This window comes from Lissotriton vulgaris, chromosome 8 (genome assembly GCF_964263255.1).
Source record: "Lissotriton vulgaris chromosome 8, aLisVul1.2, whole genome shotgun sequence".
Classification (NCBI taxonomy): Eukaryota; Metazoa; Chordata; class Amphibia; order Caudata; family Salamandridae; genus Lissotriton; species Lissotriton vulgaris.
This window is the reverse complement of record NC_141696.1, coordinates 980,816,650-980,844,325: the sequence shown is the minus strand read 5'-3', so window position 1 is coordinate 980,844,325 and position 27,676 is coordinate 980,816,650. Positions and strand designations below refer to the sequence as shown.

Genomic DNA, 27,676 nt, shown 5'->3' with positions numbered 1-27,676 from the left:
AAGGTCAGGAATCTCGGCATCATGTTCGATGATAAACTGTCTTTTAAGCATCATGTCAACGCTGTGGCGGCATCCTCTTTCTATATGTTGAGGAAAATCAAGAAGTTGCTGCCGTATCTCCCCTCAACTGCAGGAAAAACCTTAATCACCACGCTTGTCTTCTCAAAAATGGACTACGGCAATGCCCTTTTCCTCAATGCTCAGGAGCAGGTTATATCCAAGCTGCAATGAGTGCAGAACGTGGCAGCTAGAATACTGCTCGGCGTTCCAACTCGTCACCCCACTTCCGCAGCCATATACCACCTACACTGGCTGAGAGTAAGGAGTCGGATGAAGTTCAAGGCTCTTTGCATCGCCTATAAAGCCATTCATGACTCAGGACCTAGGTTCCTGAAGGACACCTTCCGAATCTATGTTCCCAAAAGATCTTTACGATCAGCCTCCACACACATGCTCCCGGTGCCACGCACCAGAACCACCACATGGGGAGACAGGCGCTTCTTGGTAGCAACCCCCAGGCTGTGGAACTCCCTCCCATTGGCTATAAAAACTTGCCCTACTCTCATCATGTTCCACAAGCTCTTGAAGACTTGGTTATTCAACCAGTGATCCCTTTAGATGCCTTCGGTTATTAGGAAGTTCTGCATGCGCCGAGACACCCTAGGGTATTCGTGCGCAATAAAAATCTCAAAAACATAAACAAACATAAACATAAACATTTGCTTGACGTTGGCGCTATTAACACCCCCCAACAAATCAATAAAGTATCGCATTCCTACTCTGAGCTTTTCGTAAAACCCTCACTTTTTACACTGCTTCTTTTATTGCAGGCTGAACCTCGCCCCATTAGTTCAGGGAGAGCCTGTGCTCACTAAACCTTACTACATTTCTAGGCAACGAATTGCCAGGACAATAGACCTGTTTTAGTGAAACCAGAGCGAAGGCTTAGTTATGCAAAGAATGCCCGAGTGCGTTGCAAAACCCGAGCTTTTAAATTGCCTCGGTATTTCAGGGTGACACCCTCCCCGCCACACCTCGCGGCGCCTCCCTGCGTGAGTCACACAGACCTGGGGAGAAGCTCGCGCGCTGCTCCTTGAGAGACAATCCTAGGTGGGTCGGTCGATACCGCTCTGTCGAAAGTGCAGTTCCACCTTCGGCCCAGGTGCCCTTCCTCGGAGTTCAGTCCTCGGCTCCAGCTGCGCAGCACGGATCCCATTCCCGCCAAGGTAAGCACTTTCACCTCAAGCGCTTGAAAGTCATTTTTTTTTACCTGGGGGCAGGTGTTTTGGGGGGTTTACCTATGTTTTTGTGAGAAAACAGCACCTGGAAAATGCCAAATGAACTTGACTTGGCTAACAACAGCAATTCTCGATACAAGGCAGCCGGTTATCAGGTTTATTAACTCAAGCGACTATAAAGGCGCGCGCCTCTGGAATGCGCCACTTCTAGGTACCAGATGTGAGGCGATGCGGGCCAGTGGCTTAGATAGATACTCGCTCGTCCAACACAGTGTACTCATTGGCAAATCTTATCTTGCCTCACTGTTTCAGTATACCTGTTACTCAGCACTGCATGCGCCTAGAAACAAACTACGCACCGGAATTAGGCACACCAGAAACTAATACAAAAATTGGACAAGTGAGGTGTCCTTCGTAGTGCCTAGAGTGGTTTATTTTGCTGTATTGTGGTATAGAATTCTCCCAAACTGCACGCCCACTGCAAGGCAGCGTGGATTGGGGTTCAAAGATGCGCATCTTTTACATACTGCTTACTGTCAAATAATACGCAAAAGAAAAAAGACGAAATCAATTCAGAGACGCCCACAGCGCCTTCTGCTGCACTCAGATTCCTGCCTTAATTGCCTCTCACAGTTGGTTGCCAGCTTGCTACTTGCCTGCAGCTTTATGAAGATCGCCGTTCAGCATTTTTCTATTGTCTAGCATTGTTTCTGTGTGGTTTGAGCCCTTCCACGTTGCACAAATGCTGTTTGTAGAAATTGTCTAGGACCGCGGAGCCCCTTTCCCCGGATCGGAGACGGATGGGGCGTGCAAATTCTTTGAAATGTGTTAACTTGAGACATAAACACGCAGACACAGTAACACACATGCAGGGCGTGCACCGTTCCTGTCAGGTGCTTTGTGCTCTCTGCAGCAGAAAAGCCTGAATTCTCTCGTCAGCCTCCCCACCCACGTCCTGCAGAACCAGTTCTGTCAGTGCCTTCGCTGATGACAGACAATTGACATATTTATTAAATGCGGGCCCTCCCCGCGGATGCCCTGTCTTGGCGAGTATCTTCTGTCAACTGAGACGGCGCACAGATGATCTGACTACAAACACTCAAGTTGTGCTCTTGCACTCAAAGCTTCGTGTACCAGAATGTGTTTGTTTACTTGGCCAAGGTCAACGTTGGAATGAGGAGTAGCTGGGAATGTCCGCCATCTTTAGAGTGACCCATTTGGAATGCTTTTTGTTCTTCCTGAGAAGTTCGGAAAGAGCCAAAGAAAACATTCTCATATGTATACTCACTTTAATTTGCTTTGTAGGACAAACCTCCAACGCCATGTTATAATCTTCCCCTACTCTACCATGTGTCTCAAGGTCAAGGCCCATTTTCAGAGATCTATAACAAAGTTATACTTGAATGTTGACTTATCAGGACAGATTCACACATAATGTGGATTAGATATCTGCTTACAATTTGCAGAGATTTATGGCTTCTTATACTATGAACAGAAGCCAAGCGCTTGTAATTTTAATTTTCTGGCCTATGCCTTTAGTCCACAGCCCTGCATTTGTAGCATGTCAACATTGCAGAAAAGGTGTAGTGTGGAAATGCACATTTTACTTTTTTCTTCACATCCCCAACATTTTTTCATCATGAAGTTTCCTCCTTGTTCTCACCTCCCCCCTTAAAATGTGTTGTTTCATGCCCCTCCCCTCATTTTCAGCACCACTTGTGGCTGGATCTGCTTAAGTTTAGAAAGGAATGGAAGCGTGGGGAAGGCATTCAGGCTTAGATTTGGAAAAGATTGGCAGTGTGGGGAAGACAGTCAGGGTTAGATTTGGAAAACAATGGAAGTGTGGGGAATGCATTCAGGCTTACATTTGGAAAAGAATGGAAGTGTGGGGTATGCATTCAGGCTTAGATTTGGAAAAGAATGGAAGTATGAGAAAGGCAGCCAGGCTTAGATTTAGAAAATAATGGAAGTGTGGGGAAGGCAGTCTGGCTTAGGTTTATAAAGGAATAGAAGTGCGTTGAAAGCATTCAGTCCCAGGTTTCTAAAGGAATTTGAAACGTGGGGGAAGAATTCTGGCTTTGGTTTGGAAAGGATTGGAATTGTGGAGAAGACATTCAGGCTTACGTTTGGAAGGGAATTCAAGTGCAGGGAAGGCACTCTGGCATAGGTTTGGAGGGGAATGGAAGTGCAGGGAAGCCACTCTGGCCTAGGTTTGGATAGGAATGGAATTGCAGGGAAGGCACTCTGGCATAGGTTTGGAGGGGAATGGAAGTGCAGAGAAGGCATTCAGGCCTAGATTTTGAAGGGAATGGAAGTGCAGGGAAGGCACTCTGGCCTAAGTTTGGAGAGGAATGGAATTGCAGGGAAGGCACTCTAGCCTAGGTTTGGAGAGGATTGAAATGCAGGGAAGGCACTCTGGCCTAGATTTGGAAGGTAATGGAAGTGCAGGGAAGGCACTCCGGCCTTGGTCTGGAGAGGAATGGAAGTGCAGAGAAGGCACTTTGGCCTAGGTTTGGAAAGGAATGGAATTGCAGGGATGGCACTCTGGCCTAGGTTTGGAAGGGAATGGAAGTGCAGGGAAGGCACTCTGGCCTAGGTTTGGAGTGGAATGGAAGTGCAGGGAAGGCACTCTGGCCTAGGTTTGGAAAAGAATGGAATTGCAGGGATGGCACTCTGGCCTAGGTTTGGAGAGGAATGGAAATGCAGGGAAGGCACTCTGGCCTAGGTTTGGAAGGGAATGGAAGTGCAGGGAAGGCACTCTGGCCTTGGTCTGGAGAGGAATGGAAGTGCAGAGAAGGCACTTTGGCCCAGGCTTGGAAAGAAATGGAATTGCAGGGATGGCACTCTGGCCTAGGTTTGGAAGGGAATGGAAGTGCAGGGAAGGCACTCTGGCCTAGGTTTGGAGAGGAATGGAAGTGCAGGGAAGGCACTCTGGCCTAGGTTTGGAAGGGAATGGAAGTGCAGGAAAGGCACTCTGGCCTAGGTTTGGAGTGGAATGGAAGTGCAGGGAAGGCACTCTGGCCTAGGTTTGAAGAGGAATGGAAGTGCAGGGAAGGCACTCTGGCCTAGGTTTGGAGGGGAATGGAAGTGCAGGGAAGGCACTCTGGCCTAGGTTTGGAAGGGAATGGAAGTGCAGGGAAGGCACTCCGGTCTATGTTTGGAGAGTAATGGAAGTGCAGAGAAGGCACTCAGGCCTAGATTTGGAAGGGAATGGAAGTGCAGGGAAGGCACTCTGGCCTAGGTTTGGAGAGGAATGGAAGTGCAGGGAAGGCACTTTGGCCTAGGTTTGGAAGGGAATGGAAGTGCAGGGAAGGCACTCTGGCCTAGGCTTGGAGAGGAATGGAATTGCAGGGAAGGCACTCTGGCCTAGGTTTGGAAAGGAATGGAAGTGCAGGGAAGGCACTCTGGCCTAGGTTTGGAGAGCAATGGAAGTGCAGAGAAGGCACTCGGGCCTAGATTTGGAAGGCAATGGAAGTGCAGGGAAGGCACTCTGGCCTAGGTTTGGAAAGGAATGGAATTGCAAGGATGGCACTCTGGCCTAGGTTTGGAAGGGAATGGAAGTGGCCTTGGTCTGGAGAGGAATGGAAGTGCAGAGAAGGCACTCGGGCCTAGATTTGGAGGGGAATGGAAGTGCAGGGAAGGCACTCTGGCCTAGAATTGGAGGGGAATGGAAGTGCATGGAAGGCACTCTGGCCTAGGTTTGAAGAGGAATGGAAGTTCAGAGAAGGCACTCCGGTCTAGGTTTGGAGAGTAATGGAAGTGCAGCGAAGGCACTCGGACCTAGATTTGGAAGGGAATGGAAGTGTGGGAAAGGCATTCAAAAATAGGTTGAGAAAAGAACGGAGGTAAGACGAAGCATAGCAAACTGCACTGCTTTTTCCATGGGCCTCTTAGCTGACACTCCCCTGGGAGCAGGGTTTCACTCCCTGCTGCAGGAGGGTGCCGGGCTAGTACTGCTAGTGGGACTCTGAATCCCAGGTGTGGAGTCCCTGCCAAGACTGGAAATGTTTCCTCTACTGCTGATAGATGTACATTTCCAGTGAGTGCAGAAAGCAACAACTTTGTCACATCACCAAAGCCTCAATTTAAATTGAGTGGCAGAGTGTAACCATCTGCCCTGGCCCTGTAGGGATCACATTAGTGCTTGCATCCGATGGCAACTCAAAATGGTAGTTTCAACTTCTAGTACCAGTGTGTGCCTGCTTCAGTTTTTTGTTTCACCTGTCACTTGATTTCTGTCTGACCCCCAGGATCTTTACCCACACCTCTCAGCACCTGATATTTGCTAAGTGAGTGTTGCAATGTTTCACCACAAACCCCTTGAGCATGGACTCTTCAATCCACATAACTGCGCTTTGTAATCAACTATTTCCACCTGTGCTTGAATTTGACATTGGAATGGATGTCACTTAGGTATGTCATACATAGCTCTCTTTCCCCAGTCCTCCATTGCGAGTGTAAGGCCCTTTGTCAGGACATTTTGACCAACCTTTCACTACTGAAGAAAAAGGCAGATTTGCAAAGCCTTTTTCTCTGTCAGTCCAAATGGAGGAAAGTCAGATTTTGCCCCATCAAGATGTGCACAAGGTGGACGTACCTTTCCCTTGTGACAACCCTGTCTAGGCTCAGTGCTGCTTCAGGAGAGTGGAAAAACAACAGTTGATGGACAGAATGCAGAACAGTGTCATACATATACTCCAGTACAGAGATCTGGGCCTAAATCTATCGTTTTTTTGCACTCCACACCACCTCAGTTCAGACATGGCCATATGCAAATCAGCCTTGACCCTGTGCCTCATGGGAACAGTCCAGCCCGAACTGCCAAGCCATGTCTTTCCTGGACCAGAATCAAGCATCCTAGGACCGGTTTCTGGCTATCAGCCGTCAGCAGCCAGGATAGCTTGACTCCAGTGGTGTGGAGAGCACAGGACTCACGTCTGAGCATACCCGTCCACTCGGGGTGACAAACGCAAAAACAACAGTTGATGGACAGAATGCAGAACAATGTCATACATACACCACAGTACAGAGATCAGGGCCTAAATCCATAGTTGACAGGGAGTAGACCTTAATGGTGAGCAATCGCTTGTATTATGCAAGCAAAATCTTTCTGGTTCCTTACAGTGCTTTGCAGAGTTTCTGGAGTTTCCTGTGTCCTTGCCACAGTGTAATCTTTCAATGAAAGCTGGCAACATTCCCTTCCGATTACAAAGTTGGCTCTGAAAATGCATCTGCTGCTTTCTTGTGAGTCAGCTTTACAACTTTTGTTGGTGATCTTTTTTCCCTCTTACTAGTTTAAACTTGCAGCATGTTCGAATTTTAGTGTGAAAATGAACACGCATAAAATGTTATGCACAAAAGGCAGGACCACTGGAATTATGTGATCTTGCACTCGCAACGTTTTCTACATAATTATGCATTTGCTGCATCTGCCGCATAATTCATCATTTTCAGATTTTAGCAAAAAAACGTTTCTAGCAGAAATGAAACAAAAGTTAAAAAAAAACATTGGCATGTTGCAGCGCAGTGGAAGGTCCTTCGCATAAGTTGACCAGTCATCATTCTGTTGCTTATTGCTGTATTTAGGTGGTGAGTTGATACTAACGAAGTGAAACCTTTGCCGACACTGCGTTAACTTGTAAAAATGGGGACACATTGAAGTCATACTATCACAACATGTACCGCATTATGACACTTAATTTGGCTTTTGTGGCTGCATAATTTAGTCAACCCTGCCATATAATTTGGTTCTCCCTGCCACATAATTCTAGTGGCACTCACTATGTGTAGTAAGTGGAGCATTGGCACGAATGAGGGGAAGTTCTAAAGAGAAAAAGTTCACTCAGCCCTAGCAGATACGTCCCTGTCAGCACTGCAGGCCCTTCTACTCCACTATTCTTGGAAGTCTTCAACAGTGGAGTGCTGAATTACCTGTCTACTCTATGTTGAGGATAGAAATGTAACTAGAGGCATGTGCGTGAGCTTCATGGATAGAGGAGCTTGTATCTGTGACATTAGCAGACCACCCTTACAGCCATTAATCAGCTTCTAGGAGCATGCATGTGACCCACATATGTGGAGGGGCGTGTGCCCGTGATATCAACAGACCACCGCCACTGTAACATAGGCCTCAGTGGTGGGGGGGGGGAGAGTGGGAGGCGGGTGGTGTTGTACTGTATAGGCATTTATATAGCGCACTACTTACCCGGAGGGTCCCAAGGCGCTTGCCAAAATGTGTGCAAAATCCAGGGACCCCCTGAGCACAGTACCTTGACCCGAAAGCTCCTGATTAAGACCGGAGGGGGGCACTCCATGTACCTTGCAGGCACCCCCCCCTCAAGTTTTGTTACGCCACTGCACCGTCACTGACATTAATCGGCTTTTAGGAGCATGCACATAACCCACATGGTAAGGGGTGTGTGCCTGTTACATCAGCAGGCCACCTTCACTGGCATTGTCTGGCTTCTGGGAGCTACATGCACATCGGTTCTGTGATGAGATGCCTGGTGGTAGGACCAATAAATCCCTCTCTGCAGATCCCAGTTTGTAGATTGCTATGTGCGTGGTGATGAAGCGTGTCCTCCCTCTTACAAAGGACTCCTTGCCCCTCACAAATGTGTTGGAGTAGATCTGTGAATCTATTTTAGTTTTCTGCTTTCCTGTCGATGCTAGACACACAATCCCATGGTCTCCAGCTTTATACTAATACACCAAGCACAATTACCCCTTTGTGCCTCTCTTGGCCTACGGTGTGACTTTGCAACGTTTGCTGGAAGGGTGTCCTATGCATTAACTACATTTCCACAGAATTTTCTTTATTTTTTTTTATTTCAAAGTATTTTATTAAGATTTTTTACACATACATTTAACATCGCTTTCCGTATCCTGACCTTTAGTTCTAAGATCACTCTTCACTGACATGGGCCTGCCTGTTGCAATGTATGAATTCCCTTCGGGCCTTTGAGTGCATCATTCGTCCCTTCCTGTTATACTGATCAAAAGGTAGACACAGTACTTGAATATCATGAACCCAGATGTGAGTATTGCTGGGCACCCCTTCTAATGGCTTACTCTTGAAAATCCTTGGAAAGACTCTTGGAAATAGAAGTAAGACAAAGGTACCATGGGCCTAATTTATGAAGAAAGTTGTAAATCTCCACTAACAAATGCATGCCAGTGTGTGGGTGCAGATTTGCTCTTTTTTGGAATTCCCAAACATTCCCTGAAGCTGTGCCAGTCCTTCTCCTACAGCCACATCTACTATGGGGATGATCCATCCCCCTCCCCCTGAAAGGGACACTACTACAACCCTTTGCTAGAGCAATCGGCAACAACTTCCAGGGTGGGAAGGGGTCGGATTGCCGTTTGCGAGTGCCCACTATGTTTCTCGTGTTTCTCACCTTACCGGGCATAGTACGTCTTGAAAGGCCTCCTTATCTTAAATGCACTTACCCATGTCAGGGATAGCTTTCTGGAGTCCTGGCAGGTGCAAAATTGGCAAATGCATGTTTATGGTGAGTTTACCTTTGTGAATGAGGTCTAATAATAGTAAGACAGACCTACTCATTACACAGTCTTTATCACTCGGGCCTAATTGTGTTGAAACTAAGTTAACCCTTGGTATTCTAGTCAAAAAGAAAAGTTGAGGTCTACGTAGTTTTTTCACTACAAATTTGATTGGTTTTGTGATATATATACATTACATACAACGTCTGTGTTATTGCATACCATTTCTGGTCATTGTTTACAAATATTCAGTATCTCACAACTTGCAGCCCAGTAATATTAGTTGGTCAATAACGAATGCGAGAGTTATGCCATGTATAGTCCATGAGTGTTAATTTATGAACCCGCTATATATGAACTATTGAACACTACCCCCACCCCACCCTTACTTGCTACCTCTTATTTGTAAAACATGGGCTGTAGACAGATTTTATTATAAATGTAATGGTTCTGCAATGGGTCAGACAGGATCTAGGACCTTATTGTAGGTGTCTGTGAGGAATGTCTAGGGCATAGTTTTAAAAATATGATACATTTTATCATTACCTCTTCGACATCACTCATTTACAGTATTATAAGATAACGTCTTCCAAATGATTGCAGGCTGTATCACTGGTACAGGGGCAGAATGCACAGAGTTCAAGTTGTCGGTGCATCTATGACCTTAAAGGATTCCAATAATATTTCCCATTCCATTGCTATTGGTGTCTTCTACAATCCCCTGTATTATTCTCTGTGGGGCGCCTAATTTTCTGCCCTCCCCATTGGATTACCTCGTCCCGTCAACACAATACATTCGGTGGAGATACTATCTAGTTATCAAGGGCTTTGCAGTGAGTAGTGCTAAATCTGAAAATTTGGCCTCCACTTTGTGATTCTTGGATCAGTGATATAAGCCTAATAAACAACTTTCTGCTGTCGTTCTCTTTGCCACTTTTCCTATTCCCCAATGTGTGTCCAAAAGGTTGAGAGGACAGTACACAACCATAACATATGAGTCAGGTATGCCTCTTGCACTGTACACCTAGGTCACGCTGCAGACACTTCCGGGACCATATTATGTAGTCTGTGTGGTGTCAGATAGGCTCTGTGCAGTATCATATATTGGATGAATTTAAATCTAGTGTTATGTGACACTTTCCTAGGAAAAGCTAGAAGTGATTTCCATTCCTTATCCTCTAGTATCCTGCCCAGGTCATTTCCCCTCTTCTCTCTCAATTGTATTAAGGGTACTGCTAGATGCAGTCCTTGGTATAGCCAGCTAATTAGATGTCTGCCATTTCCCATTAGGTATACTGAGTGTACAAATTTGGGTGTAGCGGGCTCTGTGCCATCCGGGGACCAGCGTGTTCTGATGTATCGTGTAATATGTGCGTGTATAAGGAACAAGGAGTCTAGGTGACCTTGTTCATGGGCAAAGTCTGGGTGGCTGAGCGGCATCCCTGTCCCTTGAGAGCCAATCAGTTCATATTTTATAACTTCCAGTTTACAAAATCCAAAAGTAGAGCTGAAAGTAAATGTATCCACATTGTCTTCTGTTACACGTGCTTATTCTAGACACAGTTATGAACACTTTATTTAATTTGCAATAAGTTAAACTACACTAAATATAGGATCAAGTATATCTATTTATAAAAAGTCAAGAAATAGGTAGCAAGGCCTTCTGTGACTTTTAGAGAGTTATAAAACTCTGTGGCACTTTCTCTGATTGTTTGCAAGGTTGGGCTCCTTACTGATTATAAGACATGAATTCTCCTCTCCTACATTAAACATCCCTGGTGCCCTCTCCCAAATGCAAGGTGCCCCAACTCTAATTTTGCCAGGGTTTACATACGTAGACCAAGGGTTTCTATAGATATCCCGGTAATAATGTATGCAAATATACACATCTTCTAGGAAGAAACCTGTGATTCATAGGTATTCACATATTAGAGCGATTGTTTGTGTATTAGGCCATATGCAAACACTGCCATACCAGATGAGGGGCGATTTTTAAATAGAGCGGTAAAATCCAACACAAGCGTAGCATTTAAGTTTTTTTTATCATCTTCTGGTAGGTGAAAATCATGTCCTCCAATCCAGTGGCGGCTCGCACAGGTAACTCTGTGAGGCGGCGGGGCAGGGCTGGGTGGGGGGTAGTGGAGTGTGACATACGAAGGGAAAGTGGAGAGTAAAGAAATAAATAAATAAAAGCACTCACTTCGCGCTCACAGCATCTCCGAGTCGGCTGTATTTGTAAATAAAAAATATGTGGTGTCCACTCCATCCCATCATCTGAAATAAGGCAGAATGGACCTCTGGCCAGTATGGTTAGTCCCAGCAATTTGTTTTTACTTGGTGTTTTGAAGCAGGCTTCTGCCATTTCTGATTGCTATAAATAACTGATAGTGCTGTTGCTAATTTTAGTGGTAGTCAATTTACAGACCATTGACGTATGGTAATCAAGGCCGCTTTTCTGGGGATTTAAACTCATGGCCTCCAGGTAGCTGCTCATTTCAGTGGCTAGTGTTCAAATCTCTGAGTTTCAGGGTTATTCCACAAACTATGTCTAATTCCTTGCCATACGGGAGGGCACAATGGACTGCCCAAAATGTGTTCTTTCCATTGTGGTGGTGGGAGGGGCTTGGTGAGTGACGTTTAAAAACTTGTCTTGGAAGCCAGTCAGTTCTGGAGAATCCTAAGGTGCCATATCTTGGGAGCCGAATGGGGTGCACTACTGGGGAGATATTTTCCGTACGTTCCCGAGCCCTATATGTGATGAACACGATCTTGAGTCTGACTCTGGCTTGTACTGGGAGCTGGTGGTGTGATACAATGAGGACCTTCTACGGTCATCATGTGTCTGAAGGAACCAAGAGATTTGCACCCATGGCAACTGCTGATTTCAGGGAATGGAAAGAAAAAAAGATGCTAAAGTAATATATTGGTCCACCAACTCTGGCCATTATGTGTGCTTCTTTTGAGGTGGATGTGTACAGGGGATTAGGCAAAATGCTGTCACTCACAGTGCAAGAAGCCACTGGCTGAATTGGACTCATCTATTGGCCCGTGACGAATATGGAAGATGTGAATGACCGTTAAACAGACGAGGATAGGAAGAGAGCTGACCAAGTGTCTGTATATACATATGTATTTTTAATTTATGTTTTTTTTTATTACGTGAGACTGGTGAGACAGCGTCTCTAGGCCAGCCTTGAGCACTCTTTTAGAAGTCAAAGAAGTTCCTTAGCAGTGAATGGCTTTTCAAACATGATAACATTTTTGCCTCTCCTCCTTAGATTCATTCAGTCAGGATCAGCTGGGAAGCAGGCCCAACCTCGTTTTGAAGAGGACAGAGATCCTATCTCACAGTGGAGTAACATTAGCCCCCACAGCCCTCATGGTGAGGGGGGGAGCAAACTCGAGCCATTGATTGGGTCAGGGGGAAGGCTCTCGATGTACTGTAGTGCCTTCCCTCTGCCTTAGACCCGGTGACGCTAGTGTTTTGTGCCTTTTCTGAAAAGCGCTTAGAGACCAGTGGTGATTTGCCCTATATAAAAAATAAAATAACATAACATAACATTGAAGCGGACCCCCCGCAGGTTTCGTTTCGCCACTGCCACCACAGGAGGTTGAAGTGTGTGTGACAGCACCCATCTGCGATAGGATGCGGAGGAACAGGGGTCTTTAACTAATTCTCAAGGGCCACTCTTGAGGGTGGGCTAGAGGAACTGACCGTGCACCCCCTCCGATGTGATACACGATCAGTGTACAGCACAACTTCTTTGCCATTGTACCTGCGTCTGTAATAAGCATGAGCACAAGGACAAAGACTTTCGCTCATCTGCATGGGTCCAGGCCCATTTCAAAAAAATATTTTTTATTCTTTTAAGATATAACAAACAAGGAGTGTATATACACCATGAGAATATATCAACAGATCATTATACAAACATTACAATGCAAGGACCTTGTATCTCTACGCCGATCTGCCCTCCTTACACCCCCCGTGGATGAGTGAAATTATTGCAGTGGTAATGTTAGTTTCTTGCTACAGAAATTAATGATTTCATAACTATGCTGCAATGAAGACATTACACATCCTCACCTTGATCCTCTTTCTGTTATAAATTTGGGCTCTTCTCCATGCGTTCTATTTCTTGTAAATCATGTCAAACAGTACATACCTGGGGTATTTTCAACTATATCATAATTCCCAGTTTTTTGCCTAGCCTTAGGCCTGGATAAGTGGAAGATGGTAAGGGAAGCAGCAGCATCCGCAGTTGCCCTGGTTTCCAAGAACTGTTCGATATATATATATATATATATTTTTTCAGAGTTTAGCGCGAACTTAACCCGAAGGTATCAGAGAGCTTTACATAGAACCAGTTGCGTTACATGAGGACACATTCATTTTTATTTGGTTAGACATGGGGAGATTAAGTGATTTGCCCAGAATCACAGGATATTCAGCGTCGTTGCCGAGACTCAACCCCAGTTCCCCAGATTCGAGGTCGACCGCCCTAGCCGTTTGGCCAACTCCTCTTCCCATATACCTGGAGACAGCTATTCCCGTGGCAACAGTTGAGGGGTTGAGCTCAGGAGTAACTGGCTGCTCCTCTTTAAGTGACCATAGTGCAAATCTGTCACGTGGCACATCCCACCCACGAAAACAAGTCAGCCCTGCCTCACTGCAGCAAACCATCTGTACTCGATTACAAATAGATTGTTACAATTGCTACAGATAGATACATGTGTGACAAAGGGTGATTGATTGGTCCACTTTAAAGCTTGCCAGAACACCAGGGTTTGTTTCTGTTTGGTATTTATTAAATGCAGTAGTTTAGTTTTGTGTTTTGGTTTCCAACTACCAGCCCTAACAACATGACACACCCTGTAGGCATACCGGGAATGCGGACCAGCATTAAACATACATAATAACCAGGGCTTTCAAGCATTGGTTTTTCTAAACACGGTTCCTCATGTTGAACATTGGTTAAATTTATCACAGCATTTATTGTAATTTTGACGCAATTCTGTAATCCCAAGTTTCGATCAGATGTAAACAGTTTTCTGGCTTAAGAACTTATCACAATATAATAGAGATATGTACAGAGTAGTCCTTACCGGCAGTAAGGGATTTGGGGTCACTTATTTCATATAATACACGGTCACACCATAACCCTTCCATAAAGCACCTTTTAAATCCTGGATCTCTTTTTTCTACTATTTAAAGAATTTCTCTGCCTCCGTATATGTAAAATAAAGATCAATTTTTACAGTAACATAAACACCAAGGGACATATTCACAGGGAAAGTGGCGAAGCGTGTCGTTAAGCCTTGAAAGCCAAGGACATACGCCGTCACTTCTGAAATGCAGGGCTGCACCATATTTACAAGAATATGGTGCAGCCCTGTGTTTCCCCCTGCGCTGGTGCTAAATGTAGCTGCCTAGCACCAACGTAGGCACCCTTGCACCAGAATGCAAAGGTGCCTGCGTTGAGGGAAGAGATTGTTTATGTGCAGGAAGGTGTCCCTTCCTGCAGATAAACAATCTTTAAATGTCGTTTTGTAACTTATATGTTGCAAAACGTCATTTTTTTAAATGATTGTTTATGTGCAGGACGGGACACCTTCCTGCACAGAAAATATCAAAGGCGTTTTGCTGGTACCATGTATGCTGCACAACGCAGCACACACGGAAACAGCAAAAACGAAGAGAAATTAAACCTTTCACCTCGCTGCTCATGGGTAAGACCAGGTTTTCCCTGTTCTCAATTTTGGTGCTGCCTCCAATTTACGCCACCATTGTAAATAGCGGGCAGTGTCAAAATCAATGGGTGTTGTGGTGGAACGCCCACTGCAACACCCATTGCCCTCCCTTTTCATACTAAGTATAGCGTGAAAGGGGGCCTTTTGTACAAGGCAGCGTTAAGCCACGTTAAGTTGCTTAACACTGCCTTGAAAATAAGGCGAAGCCCGTATCGCCACCACAACGTCATGGAAAGTGATGTTACGGTGGTGTTAGGGCCTTGTAAATATGCCCCATAGTATGTAGTTTGTAATTTGCTGTAAACATGTTCTAAGCAGTTTTTATAGAGGTCAAAAGCAGCTAAGGTTTACGATGTCTATCTAACAAAGTTAGATTCTTTCTTTTTTTTTGCACTAACTTCCAGTAGTTCAATACATAGATATCCTACTATAGGTATGTCTTTATCACCAAATGTCTGTACATTTTTTAGAAAGAGGTCTTCCGTTAAGTCCCCAACAGCAGCGCCTCCGCACAATGACTGTAGAACTTTGTGTGCCCCCTTCTGAATCTACAGGCAAGGCTTTCAGTTATAAAAAAAAGGACTCTATTTTATTTTGTCATTTGCTTTGCCACCATACTATCCCAAGCCCACTGACCTCACCAGCCGGGAGCAGGAAAAGATGGAATCTTCTATGCCTTTCCCTTATATGAGGGTAGGAGTACATGGTTGGCACAAGTACTGAAATGTGCAGTGGCGGCTGCCTCGTAACGGGGGTGGGGATGAAAAAATATAAAAAAATAAAAGTACCTGTTGCCGTCGCAGCCACCTCTCCTTCGTCCATAGAACCAGAAGCACCCAGGCTCCCTGCTTCTCCCAGCCAATCATGACGCTGCATCAGCAGCGTCATGATTGGTCTGAGCGGCCAAACAGGCCGCTCAGGCAGTGCCTGGGAGGCTGGACAGGTTCTCCACCGGGCTCAGCCCGGTGGTGAACATGCTAAGTGCGCATGATGGTTTGGCCGGCCCAAAAGGGCACTTAGGGAGTGTAAACCACTCCTCACTCTGCTCTGACGGTTGCGAGCCCAGCCCCACCCCACCCGACCTAGCTCCGAGTCCAATTTAAAATGATAATAATTGTAGTTATTATCATTTTGTTTTTATTTTTTAGCACAGCTCACTGAGCAGTTAGGCAAAGCTCCTCCGCCTCAGTGGAGGAACCAGCACTGGAAATGTGCTAGTGGGATGTCCTTCCTACTTGACTCTGATCCCGAACTCCATTTGCAAATTACAAGATTGAATAACGTTTTTCGCTCCATAAATGAAAGAGTTACTGGGAATCTCGCTGCTTGATTTGCAAAACAACAGTGATTAAACAACCAGACACCCACAGCCCCTTTATCTTTCTCTTGCAGGTTTTTTCAATCCATGCTTTCTACTTTTGTCATTGTTTTCAGTCTTTGGATTCCTCTTTCTTTCCCCCTATTCCATTTCCTCTCTGTTGCTCGGTTGAAAATCCAATGAGGAAAAATAAGTGTTGTTTCCAAATATAAGTGCGGTGGGCACCACCTGTAGCCAGCGGCTCAAATTAAGAACTGGGTAATCTGAACTTCCTTGTAGTTTGAAGAATCAACATCTTATCCCACAATTAAGGTGCTTCTAGGTTGAGGGTACACTAGTATGCACTAAAGGTAGAAAAATCTTCTTTCTACTTTAAGTCAACGTAAAAAACAAATTTGGCCTCCTCCTTGAAGTCCAGAAATTAATATGACTATTGTATTCTTCACAATATGGAGATTATGGTAAAGGGCTTTACCCAAAACTTGTTTTTGGTCACTCTAAAGCAGCAGTGTAGGTACTATACAAAACATCAGAAATAAAGTACTGGAATAGGAACCTTTGAGCTCAGAAGTGTATTCTGTATTCTTTGGTGTCTATCAGGGACCCCTAGTGTCGCCCCAAATATATTGCGGGGCTTGTGGGCGGAGATTTGTCAATTCACAATTCTACCAACTGGTTTTTAAGGTTTTCCGGTGTACATAGTGCGAATTGAGACCTTCAGGTTTGTTGTGATATCTGGTGACGGACAATGACGTTCTGCTAGAAAATACAGACAGGACCCCCCCCCCCCCAAAACGTCAATATTCACAGAAGTCGTATGTCAAACCGTACACCAGCCAAGCATCTGACTGTCTCCATGCCGCTGGGGATTTCCCTTCAGTATCAGATGAAAGGGTTAGACACACACATTCCATAGTTTCACTTATTAAGCTCCTAATGAGGCCTAGTAGTTTTTGGGAATTAAAACCCATTTTTAGAATATTAAAAATCGCTAACACGGTACACTTACTCAGGTCATTGGAATATATTTGTTACTACACACAGATGATTGCAACTGGCTAGATGTAAGCATGCTGTTAAATATTTCACAGGTCCTTTGACCCACTGCTGCATGCCTCTAGGTATGGGTGTTGACATAAGAGACCAAATTGTTCCCGTGTAAGTCCCTCTCCCTCCCATGTCAGGCACTCGTGAAATGTCTGTTTTGACATTTACACACAAATCATTCAGGGGACGGCCCAGGATACCTTACAAACCTCTGTCACGCACCAGAGACAGTGCTTCAGTCCTCACTAAGTAGTCACCATAAAACAAAATATTATGGTCTGGCCTAGTGGCCTGACAGCGCATCTGTTGCCAGACAATTATGTGACCATCACTAGAGAGGGGCTTCTGCTCCGCCTACATGTTGGGAGTCAGGAGTGCATGGTCTGATTGCACAGAAGTTGTGTTCTTCCACAAAAGTGCTTGCCCACCAAACACCTGTTATCATTTTGTTTATTTATCCATCTGCCTCATCTGGAATCGTTCCGGGGCATTGACATGCCACTATAATGCTATTACAGTGTCTCAGATAACTAGATAATGTATGTTGTTTTTCTCTGGCAGCAGCACGGATGGAAGGAGGGCAGTCATTAACTTACATGGATTTCTAGGACTGGCTTGATAGTGCAACTGTCACCTGATTTTTTAACCTACACCAACATTATTCTACAGTTCTTTGCTTCCACACAAATACATATCCATTACCATGTTATTTACTGGTAATGCTTCACATTATCATACAATGTTCCTTTCAAAGCCAGACCTATTGGCATTTTCAATGCTTGTTTTATTTTATTGATTGTTTTTGTATAGTGTTGAGTCAACTTGGAGGCCGCTTCAAAGAACAGAAAAGGGGATGTTACAGAAAGCTGGGAACAGGGTGGAGAACTATAACAAAGTGATACTAGTATAGGAAAGACAGATACTTCATATAACCAACATTGCAGGACAATGCTTCCTATTGGTCTGTACTACTACAGGTTCTAGCAAAGATAATCCTGAGTTTTTTTTGTGAAACACGATTTATGAAAATTAACAAAATGTGGTTGTGAAATTAGTTTGACTGTCAGGGTTTCCTCAGTTCCCTGGAGTTGCCCTCTATCCATCATATAAATGTTGCTCCTCTGGAGTTGTCCTCTATTATGTAAAAAAATCTCCCGTTTTGGCGCAGTTTTTCAAAACGTTCCTAAGGTGACCTGTGACATAACATCAATTCTTCAATTCAAATAATTTTCCATAAAGTAACTGACTCTTTAAAAAGTGGTGAAAATAAAAGGCCAACAAAAGCACAAAGGTGTTTATTTGTTTATTTACTTCAATTGTTTTGTAACGTGCCTGTATATCACGTGGCCACTTCGGGGCACTTTCGTATCCTTACAGTTACTGCTCATGTGCTAGGCCTTTTTTTCTAATGAAACAAGTGTGATCAGGTCATGTCCCAAGGTAAAGCTGTTAATATTCCATGGTTAAGCTACACATCTAGTACGCCTTAGGAGGTTTAGTGGATGGCATAGGTTGTGCACTTTCAGGGGCGTAGCTTGGTCAGTAAGATTGGGGGTGAGGGGTGTAAACGTCAGTTTTCTCAACAATCACACTTGCATATCTTGTTAAAATAAATGTTGAGAAGCAGGGCACGAGGAGGACTTTAGAGACAGTGGAAAGAGAGAGGAGTGCAGGTTTTTAAGGGTACTTAAAAACACAGTTGACTAAGTTTTAAGACAGAGACAAGAGAGAGAGAGTGTGTGTATGTGTGTGCTTTTGTCACTGAGGACATGTAAAAATCCAAGGTGAAACCCGACAGACACCTCACCATACCCGACTGAAAGCACCTGTACGCAACTATTTACTACAGAATACATTTTATGGGGGTGTAACATCCCAAACACCCCTCTGAAGCTGCGTCCCTATCCACGTTTCACAAGTCAGTTGCTTAGAACGAGGCTTGCAGTTTACTTACTGCTCCTGTTCCATGCAAGGGCTGTTGATGTGAAAGCCTTCTGCTAGGATGTGTCAGAATTGGACATTCATGTCCCTGGCAGGGAATGCTCATGATCAAGGCATAGGTAGTCAATGTCCCACCATATAGGACGCTCATTTGCCAAACCTTGGCTGTTTGAATGCAAGGTAAGGGCTGTTCGTATTCCATGCCAGGGCTTCTTATGTCTATGGCTTAGGCAGAGTATGCACCATGAATTAGCTGCTAAGGAGCCAACCTGGGCTTTTCATGGGCATGTACAAATCTTGGGCTGATCGTGTGTCAGGCTTGGTATGGGCTTGTGTGAGGCAATGGCTGATCATGTGGTATCTAATTTAGTACAGTCATCTAAGTCAGGGGTGCCCAACTTAGTTCCATGAGGGCTCTGGTCAATGCCAGATTTTCATGTTAACCACATACAGTGCCTGGAAAATGAGTACTTCTAAAGTAATTCTTTTTGCATCTCTTACACGATACCAAAGTCATAGCTGATCTGCACCAGAGTCAAAGACTGATGTACCTGTAGAGTAGATCTTGGTAAATGAAACATCTTTCTAAATTGATTTGATAGAGTCATTGGATTAGGGTTTAATATCTCCAGGAGAAACTCCAATACTGTAAATTATGCTCTGGATGGACGTCAATCGGGCACTAGCCAGGAGTGATTTTGTAAATTCTCTTTCTAGCTGGATCCTGGCAAATATCAGTGAAAGCCTGGCTTAAGTAGCAGATCATTTCCCCTATTCTGAAAGATTACACTTTTGGCACGTCCAATACCTGTCTGTAAGCTGTAAGCAGTTGGCGCAATCCGAGGAGAAAGGAAGGCCTGCATAGGCCATCAGATCACTAGTTCATACCATCTGGTTTTACTGTGTACAAGTTCACTATAGAAGCGGCTCTTAACATTTTGACTTCTGCCGGCCTCCACTGAATTACTACTGAGAGTCAGGGCCCCACAATGAACAATTTCTACGATTGAACCTCAAAACAGAACAGAAAATAACAGAAATAAGTAAGCATCAAACAAATACACGTATATTTTATTGCAGTTACAAAAAATACAAAAATCGAAGTTTTAATTTCATTAGGAAAGTCAGAGCTTTTCCAAATATGGTTTTACATGGAATAAACAAAATGATATGATAGACTTTAGCATTTAACGTTGCCTTTTTTTGCTCCTAAAGCATACTCTCTTTTTGCTTGCTCATATCAATTTTTCAGCTAATGCTACCAACGTAACTTTTAGCCTCCAATTTCCAGTTTTCAAAATTTGCTCTCTCCCTCTCTCTCTCTATTTCCCTCTCTCTCCCTCCACAATGTTTATTCTTCTTAAATTGCCATCTGATAATCTTTATAGCCAGCCGACATAGGTTTTGCGGACTTACCCTTTTTCCAAGTTGTGAGCTATTAGGAAACTGTACATGATACAATATATTTAAAGTTTCATTATACATGTATAATCCTTCAAATTATACGTAATCAAATTCAATGCATTGTTTCAAATATTAATTCCATATATACTCCTTATATCCCAAATTACATAACATAGACACATTTTTCATGTTATGGAGTTACCCACTATTATCAAGAAAATTATACATAGAAAGATCCACAAAAACCAAGGTTGCACGCAAAATCTGAGTGGGGACAACAATGAAAACTTATATAACAGTGAAAATTGTCATTGGAAGTATAATTGTTTTATTTATTATAATATATCAGTACTTACTGATAACCTTCTACTGTTCCCCCTGTATTTTTACTTTTCATAATATTTCTTTGTTATACTTTCATGATAATTTTGGGTAATCCCATAACATAAAATAATGTGTCTATGTAATGTAAATACAGGAAACATTGAGAATATTTCTTAAAAGCGAATACTAATTTTGCCTTTTTTTAATATGGGCACATTGATTATACATATTTTGGAGAGGAAGGTTTCACATTAAGAAACTTGAGGTACTGCATTCGGAAGATAGCTTGAAACTCTGATGATGACTTCTGAAAAATTAACAATAATTTCAAAACACCAATAAACAGGTGAATCTGTACACACAGAATCATACGACATACTGGATTTTGGGATGCATTTTAAATTCAGCAACATACAATCTTGATGGCTTAGCAAGAAACAATCGCTTAGGATATGATGGTCACACTGTAATAATCAATCCTTTTGGCTGTGGACACTTTTGGAAGCTCAGCTGATTGACTGATAAAGAATTGTTTTAGGTCAAATCATGCATTCTTACTTTAGCAAATGCATGGTAGCCAGGGGCAATATTTGTCTGCAGCATCGAATCTTCTGACTCACAATTTAGCAACTCCTTGGAAACCTTACAGCCTTTTCTTTGCCCCAGTCCAGCCATGTCTATAAGTCTGTTATTTCTGCAGGATCCTTCCACAAACATGAATAGCAGTATTCTATTTTGAAATATGTCAACATTACCCCCTTCTGTCAGGAGCTGAAATTGTTCTTCTAGACAGACTCATTAAATGCAAGTGTCTGAATTTGGTTAGAAGTAAGAGCTGCTGCATAGATTAACAATTAATGGTACTCACAATCAATTAATACGAGTTTTCACAGAATAGAAACACTGGAAATATAACCAAAATAAAAATGTTAAAACCAACAAATCTAAAGCTTCCTTATTTCTCTCACGTTTCTAGCAGGTAGTGACCAAACAAAAGACCAGGTATGAACGATTTCCCCCTCTAAGCTGGTTCTGTAAGAAGATTGGTTTCTTTCTTCTTTTCATGAGAATTGCACGATTGGTTTGGGATGTCGTTGTACGTTCAATGCAAAAACAACAGTTGATGGACAGAATGCAGAACAATGTCATACATTCACCCCAGTACAGAGATCTGGGCCTAAATCCATCGTTTTTTTGCTCACCATGCCATTCCAGTTTGAACCCAGCCATAGGCAAATCAGTCTTGACCCTGTGCCTCATGGGAACAGTCCAACCCGAACTGCCAAGCCAGGTCCTCCCTAGACTGGAAACAAGCATCCTAGGACCGGTTTCAGGGTTCCACCCCTTTTCAGCCAGGATAGCTTGATTCCAGTGGCATGGAGAGCACGGGACCCACGTCTGGGCATACCCGTCCCCCTCATGGTGATAAATGCAAAAACAACATCATCTCCTTGTGTTTGCGTTGTACGTTCAATAGCTTTTTCTCTTGGGTGCCTTGATTTCATTCTTGATTTCTTTCTTTGCTTGATTCTACCTGCCTTTTGTCTGAATTAAGCTGATACATCTATGGAACAACAAAGAGAATGATAATTTCTCTGCCGCTTGTCTGCTTTTTCCAAACACTTATCAACCCATGACCTTCCACATGGGTCTTTAATAAGTGAATGGCCAAAGAAAGAAGGCTTATGGTAGTTTTATTTATATATTACTTCTGTTGTAATTATTGGAGATGTTTGTTTAGCAAACACCAGGGCTATCTGGAATACTTTATAAAGCAGGTAGTTTTACTCCTTGCAGGAACATTGGCATGTAAATGTATCAAGGTGAGATGCATTCCAATATACAGAGCTAAAATATAGAGTCATCAAAGTTCCTTAGAAATCAAGAAAAGGCTACAGAATCTATCATGGATCTCACGTGGATGAAAAAAATACTGAACACTAAACTCTTGTGAACGTGTCCTCTCTTTCTCCGAGGGACCAATGGGGAACAAGAAATAATGTTAATGTTAATGTAAATAGCCACAGACACTAGAAAACAAATATGAGGATATCCAGGCAAACATAGATAATAAGTTATGATTGCTGCGCATTTGCACACTTGTATGTAGTCCACCTAAGTGGCAGACGTACCCCCACCAAAAAGAAACAACATAGATTCCTGGCTGTTTCCTTGCGCAACTTAACCCTAAGCAGATTGAATAAACCGCTGGCTTAGATTTAGTGGAAAGGTAATTTTTTGTCAACACAGAAAACATATTTCTATACAAATAATTTCTTTACCATGCATGTTTTAAAAAGTAGAGGTGCTTGGGAACATTTTACACTGTCTACATCACTGCACCTACATTTTGCCTACTGACAGCTCAGGAGCCCGACTTGCTGCACAACTCCAACTATCGTTCCTCAAATTATCATGGTATATTCCCCCAATTATTGTGAAATTTTCCAGTTGTTTATTCATCTATATTTGACATATCACATACTGCCCTCAACTCAGGACCAGTAATGTGCCACATTCCAGATTGTACCCCGTAATTTGACTTGGATCTACTCATTAGCTCTGCATAAGTGTGTTTTTTGTTCTGATGATGACCCCTTAATCATTCTATCGGTTGAAAAGTTGTCGACCGCAATTGTCATAAAAACAGTTCAATTTACAAGTTGGTCAATTAGAAGCCGTGGATACACAATAATGGATCCAACCGTTACCAAAATATAAAATTATATTTGTTAGCCCTTTAACAAACATTTTCACTGCCTGATGGCTTATCTACAATCACTTTATTGTTTCTATAATGTCAGCCACTTGCACTTGTTTTATTGCAGGTGACTAGAAATGTCTCATTTCACTGTAATAAGTATTGATGGACTTTTTATACAGGATGTACAGGCTGACATGTATTATAATATGCACATGTTCGATCATGTGAAAGGGGATTTTATGTGCAGATAGTATAGATGGTCTCATGCCCCTGAAAGAAAAGCTATTATTCAAAGATATATCTTTCTCCTGAATAAAGCACATGGATACGTACTATGGTTACGTTATCGGTTTAATCAGATGTAGGTACACGCCTCAATCTGGTGATGTTGTTTGCAAATGAAAGCTGAAAATGCATTAACCAATATCCCACTTTAAAAAAGTGCATTTAATTTATGCTGTGGCAGCATATATATTTCCCCTTTTCCTCAGCTGTACACTCTATTTTCTGAAGCCTGGAAAGATTAAAGCAATGTTTGTAGTCTGAATATTTTAAATAAGGAAATGATTTCATACACTCCGAAGCGTTTGCTTTACCTCCAGTGAAAATGTTACAAAAATGTTGAAAGGAATGTGCATACAACTTTGAAACTCTCAATCAGATCAACTTTCAGTCTCAAAGGGCATACTTTGCCCGGGCGTGGTATTGATAGGGGCAATTAAGTACTTCCCGCCATCTGATAGGCTGGAAGATAAACACTAGCGTGCTGTTTTCATACTGTGTAAACACTCTGGTAGCCATGCTTAGCAATGCAAAGAAACATTAGGCAACCAGAGGGCTGTTTCCACTCAGGGTAAAAGTTCATGGAGCCATCGCTGGGACTGGTGGCACTTCCTGTCTCAGGTTTCACAAAGTCCCTTGCAATTCTTCTTAATCTCAGATCATGAATATACGGCTTGATATGATGTCTCTCATTGTCTAGTGCTTAACAGACAGAAGTCCAAGTCAGAACTGTGGCTGGGTCATAGGAGCGATGGAAACCAACAATTACAAAGTGAATAGGTCTGGGTTTATTGTGCTTATGCATGCAGTGTAAGAACATGAAAGTCCGAGAAGAAATGAAAGGTGGACTGTGTTAAAGGCACCATTGCCTTTATGGCAGTCCTGTTTTTGTTCGAATAAAAGTCGGGTGTCATGGGTCCCTTCATTACGCTTCTTTACTTTTTGGGCCATAGAGAGAAAGTAAGGAGAAGATTTGCTACCTGAACTTTTGACATAAAGAAGACGATGGTGTTGAAGGTAAAGTAGCATTCATTGTAGCTCACCTTCTAAGATAAGAAATAAAAACACCCTGTGATAGTTACACTTATTAGAGGTACTTGGAAGGAACTAAGCACATGGAAGGAGGGTGCAGGGGTGAGAGAGGGTCACAAACAGGAGCACACATAGGATGGAAGGAGGAGGAGGAAACAAGAGAAAAGGAACAGAAAAGGAAAGGGGCAAGGAGCACAGAAAAGAACTTGAAGAGATAGAGAGGGTTACAGTTGTAAAGTAGTCCCTCACACAGTTAAATCCAAGTACTCTATGCAGAAGGATAACTTAAACAGCCAATAACATTAGGTGACAGGTGAATAGTCCAATGGGCGGAATCAGGACATCATTGACAAAGTCTTAATCCAATGGCTGAAAGTGACTGGTTGAAAAAAGTTGCTGACCAAAGATCGCTTTTTGTTGTATTACATTCACTTGATAGCTGCACTTTCAAAACCCAGGCCTAGAAAATGAACCAGGAGAGATTAATAGGCAGGAACAAGATAGCTGGAATAGAGGGAATGCTAGAAGAGCCACAGCCATAGAATTTAGTTTTACACAATGTCATTCTACAATACCTATTTTTAAATGTTTGTTTAGGACATAAAGGTCATGGAGTCCTCCAAACATTCACGCACAATATGAACCGCAGTGCGTTAAAAGCCTACTTTATCCAGGACCAATATAAAATATTTTGGCTCATAAAATCAAAACTTAAGCAAGCAGAAAATAAATTAGTGATCGTAAATTCTCCATTTTGTGACCCTGAATTAAGATTTGAAGGGTAAACAGACATAATATCGAATCCAAAATATCGTTTGGACAAAATATCGAGTAAAAAATATAGAATAGCCAAAATATCGACCAGACATAATATAGACTACAAAAATATCGAGTAATATCGATATTAATAGCCAAAATATCGAATCAAAAATATAGACTAGACATAATATCGACTAGATAGAATATAGACAAAAAAAAATCGAAAATAAGGTAGTTTTTAATATTTTTTAATAATTGTGTAATATAAATCTGTAGCGGGTTGTGGGTTTATAGGGGAATAGGGTGGGAAGTAATTTAATTATAATTAATTAATTATGTAAATTAATAATAATTGTTAATTAATTATTAATTGGTAAATAATTAAAATATAATTGCTAAAAAATAATAATTGATTAATAATTATTTTTTTGTAAATTATTTTCTGTAGCGGGTTGTGGTTTTATAGGGGAATAGGGTGGGAAGTAATTTTATTATAATTAATTAATTATGTAAATTAATAATAATTGTTAATTAATTATTAATTGGTAATTAATTAAAATATAATTGGTAATTAATTATAAATATTTAATTGATGAATAATTAATATTTAGTCAATTATTTTCTGTAGCGGGTTGTGGGTTTATAGGGGGATAGGGTGGGAAGTAATTTAATAATAATTAATTAATTATGTAAATTAATAATAATTGTTAATTAATTATTAATTGGTAATTAATTAAAATATAATTGGTAATTAATTATAAATATTTAATTGATAAATAATTAATATTTAGTAAATAATTTTCTGTAGTGGGTTGTGAGTTTATAGGGGGATAGGGTGGGAAGTAATTTAATAATAATTAATTAATTATGTAAATTAATTAAAATTGTTAATTGTTAATTAATTAATAGTCATTTTAACCACTACACTATCCAGCGCTTTCCCTACTGTTGCACCCACTGGAGTGGGAATAGTAATTTTAACCCCTACGCTATCCAACGCTTTCCCGACTGTTGCACCCACTGGAGTGGGAATAGTAATTTTTACCCCTACGCTATCCAACGCTTTCCCTACTGTTGCACCCACTGGAGTGGGAATAGTAATTTTAACCCTTACGCTATCCAATGTTTTCCCTACTGTTGCACTCTTTGGAGTGGGAATAGTAATTTTTACCCCTATGCTATCCAGAGCTTTCCCTACTGTTACAATCTTTGGAGTGGGAATAGTAATTTTTACCTCTACGCTATCCAGCGCTTTCCCTACTGTTGCACCCACTGGAGTGGGAATAGTAATTTTTACCCCTACGCTATCCAACGCTTTCTCTACTGTTGCACCCACTGGAGTGGGAATAGTAATTTTAACCCCTACGCTATCCAACGCTTTCCCTACTGTTGCACCCACTGGAGTGGGAATAGTAATTTTTACCCCTACGCTATCCAATGCTTTCCCTACTCTTGCACCCACTGGAGTGGGAATAGTAATTTTTACCCCTAAGCTATCCAACGCTTTCCCTACAGTTGCACCCACTGGAGTGGGAATAGTAATTTTTACCCCTACGCTATCCAACGCTTTCCCTACTCTTGCACCCACTGGAGTGGGAATAGTAATTTTTACCCCTACGCTATCCAACGCTTTCCCTACTGTTGCACCCACTGGAGTGGGAATAGTAATTTTAACCCATACGCTATCCATCGCTTTCCCTACTGTTGCACCCACTGGAGTGGGAATAGTAATTTTTACCCCTACGCTATCCAACGTTTTCCCTACTGTTGCACCCACTGGAGTGGGAATAGTATTTTTTACCCCTACGCTATCCTGCGTTTTTCTACTGTTGAATTCACTATAGTGTTACAATAAATTTTAACCATTTTGCTATGCTACGGTAAAAATATTATATATGTTTAGTTAATAATATGTATTTATATATATATATATATATATATATTTATTATTTTTGTTATATAATTTTTGTAATTTACATTAATTATTTATTAATATTACATTTATTTAATCATTTTAACTACGTTTATATTAAATATATTTATTATTATATTAGTTTTAACTTAATTTAAAGACATATAAAAAACCGATATTTTGACAGTCTATATTATTTACAGTCGATATTTTAGAGTCGATATTTTTGTACTTACCTGTATGAAGATAGAAACTCAATATTTTGTCCCTCGATATTTTGTCATCGATATTTTTGTAACTCGATATTAATGGGCTCGATATTATTTCAGTAATCCATTTGAAGAATGTTGTGATCATGAAAAGCACTTACAATTGTGGAAAAACCGCTCATGATGTGGATTGTTTTATAACTGTAAATTCAAGGTGAGGGTCGAAACAGGAATCTTCAGGGTGGAACA

The 27,676-nt window shown here is 42.1% G+C and overlaps 1 protein-coding gene across 6 annotated transcripts in view; it reads left to right on the top strand.

The window, feature by feature from the left end:
• The first annotated feature begins 1,061 nt into the window (after nt 1-1,061).
• Nucleotides 1,062-27,676, top strand: part of SCEL (sciellin) — a 444,440-nt gene continuing 417,825 nt past the window's right edge. For 4 of the 6 annotated variants that reach the window (XM_086934831.1, XM_086934830.1, XM_086934829.1 and 1 more), the window contains exon 1: nt 1,063-1,226. The gene's annotated coding sequence lies outside the window, so the exon portion shown is untranslated. Of the gene's footprint in view, nt 1,227-27,676 lie in introns of all 6 variants that reach the window. The other 2 variants (XM_086934828.1, XM_086934827.1) reach the window with 2 other exon arrangements.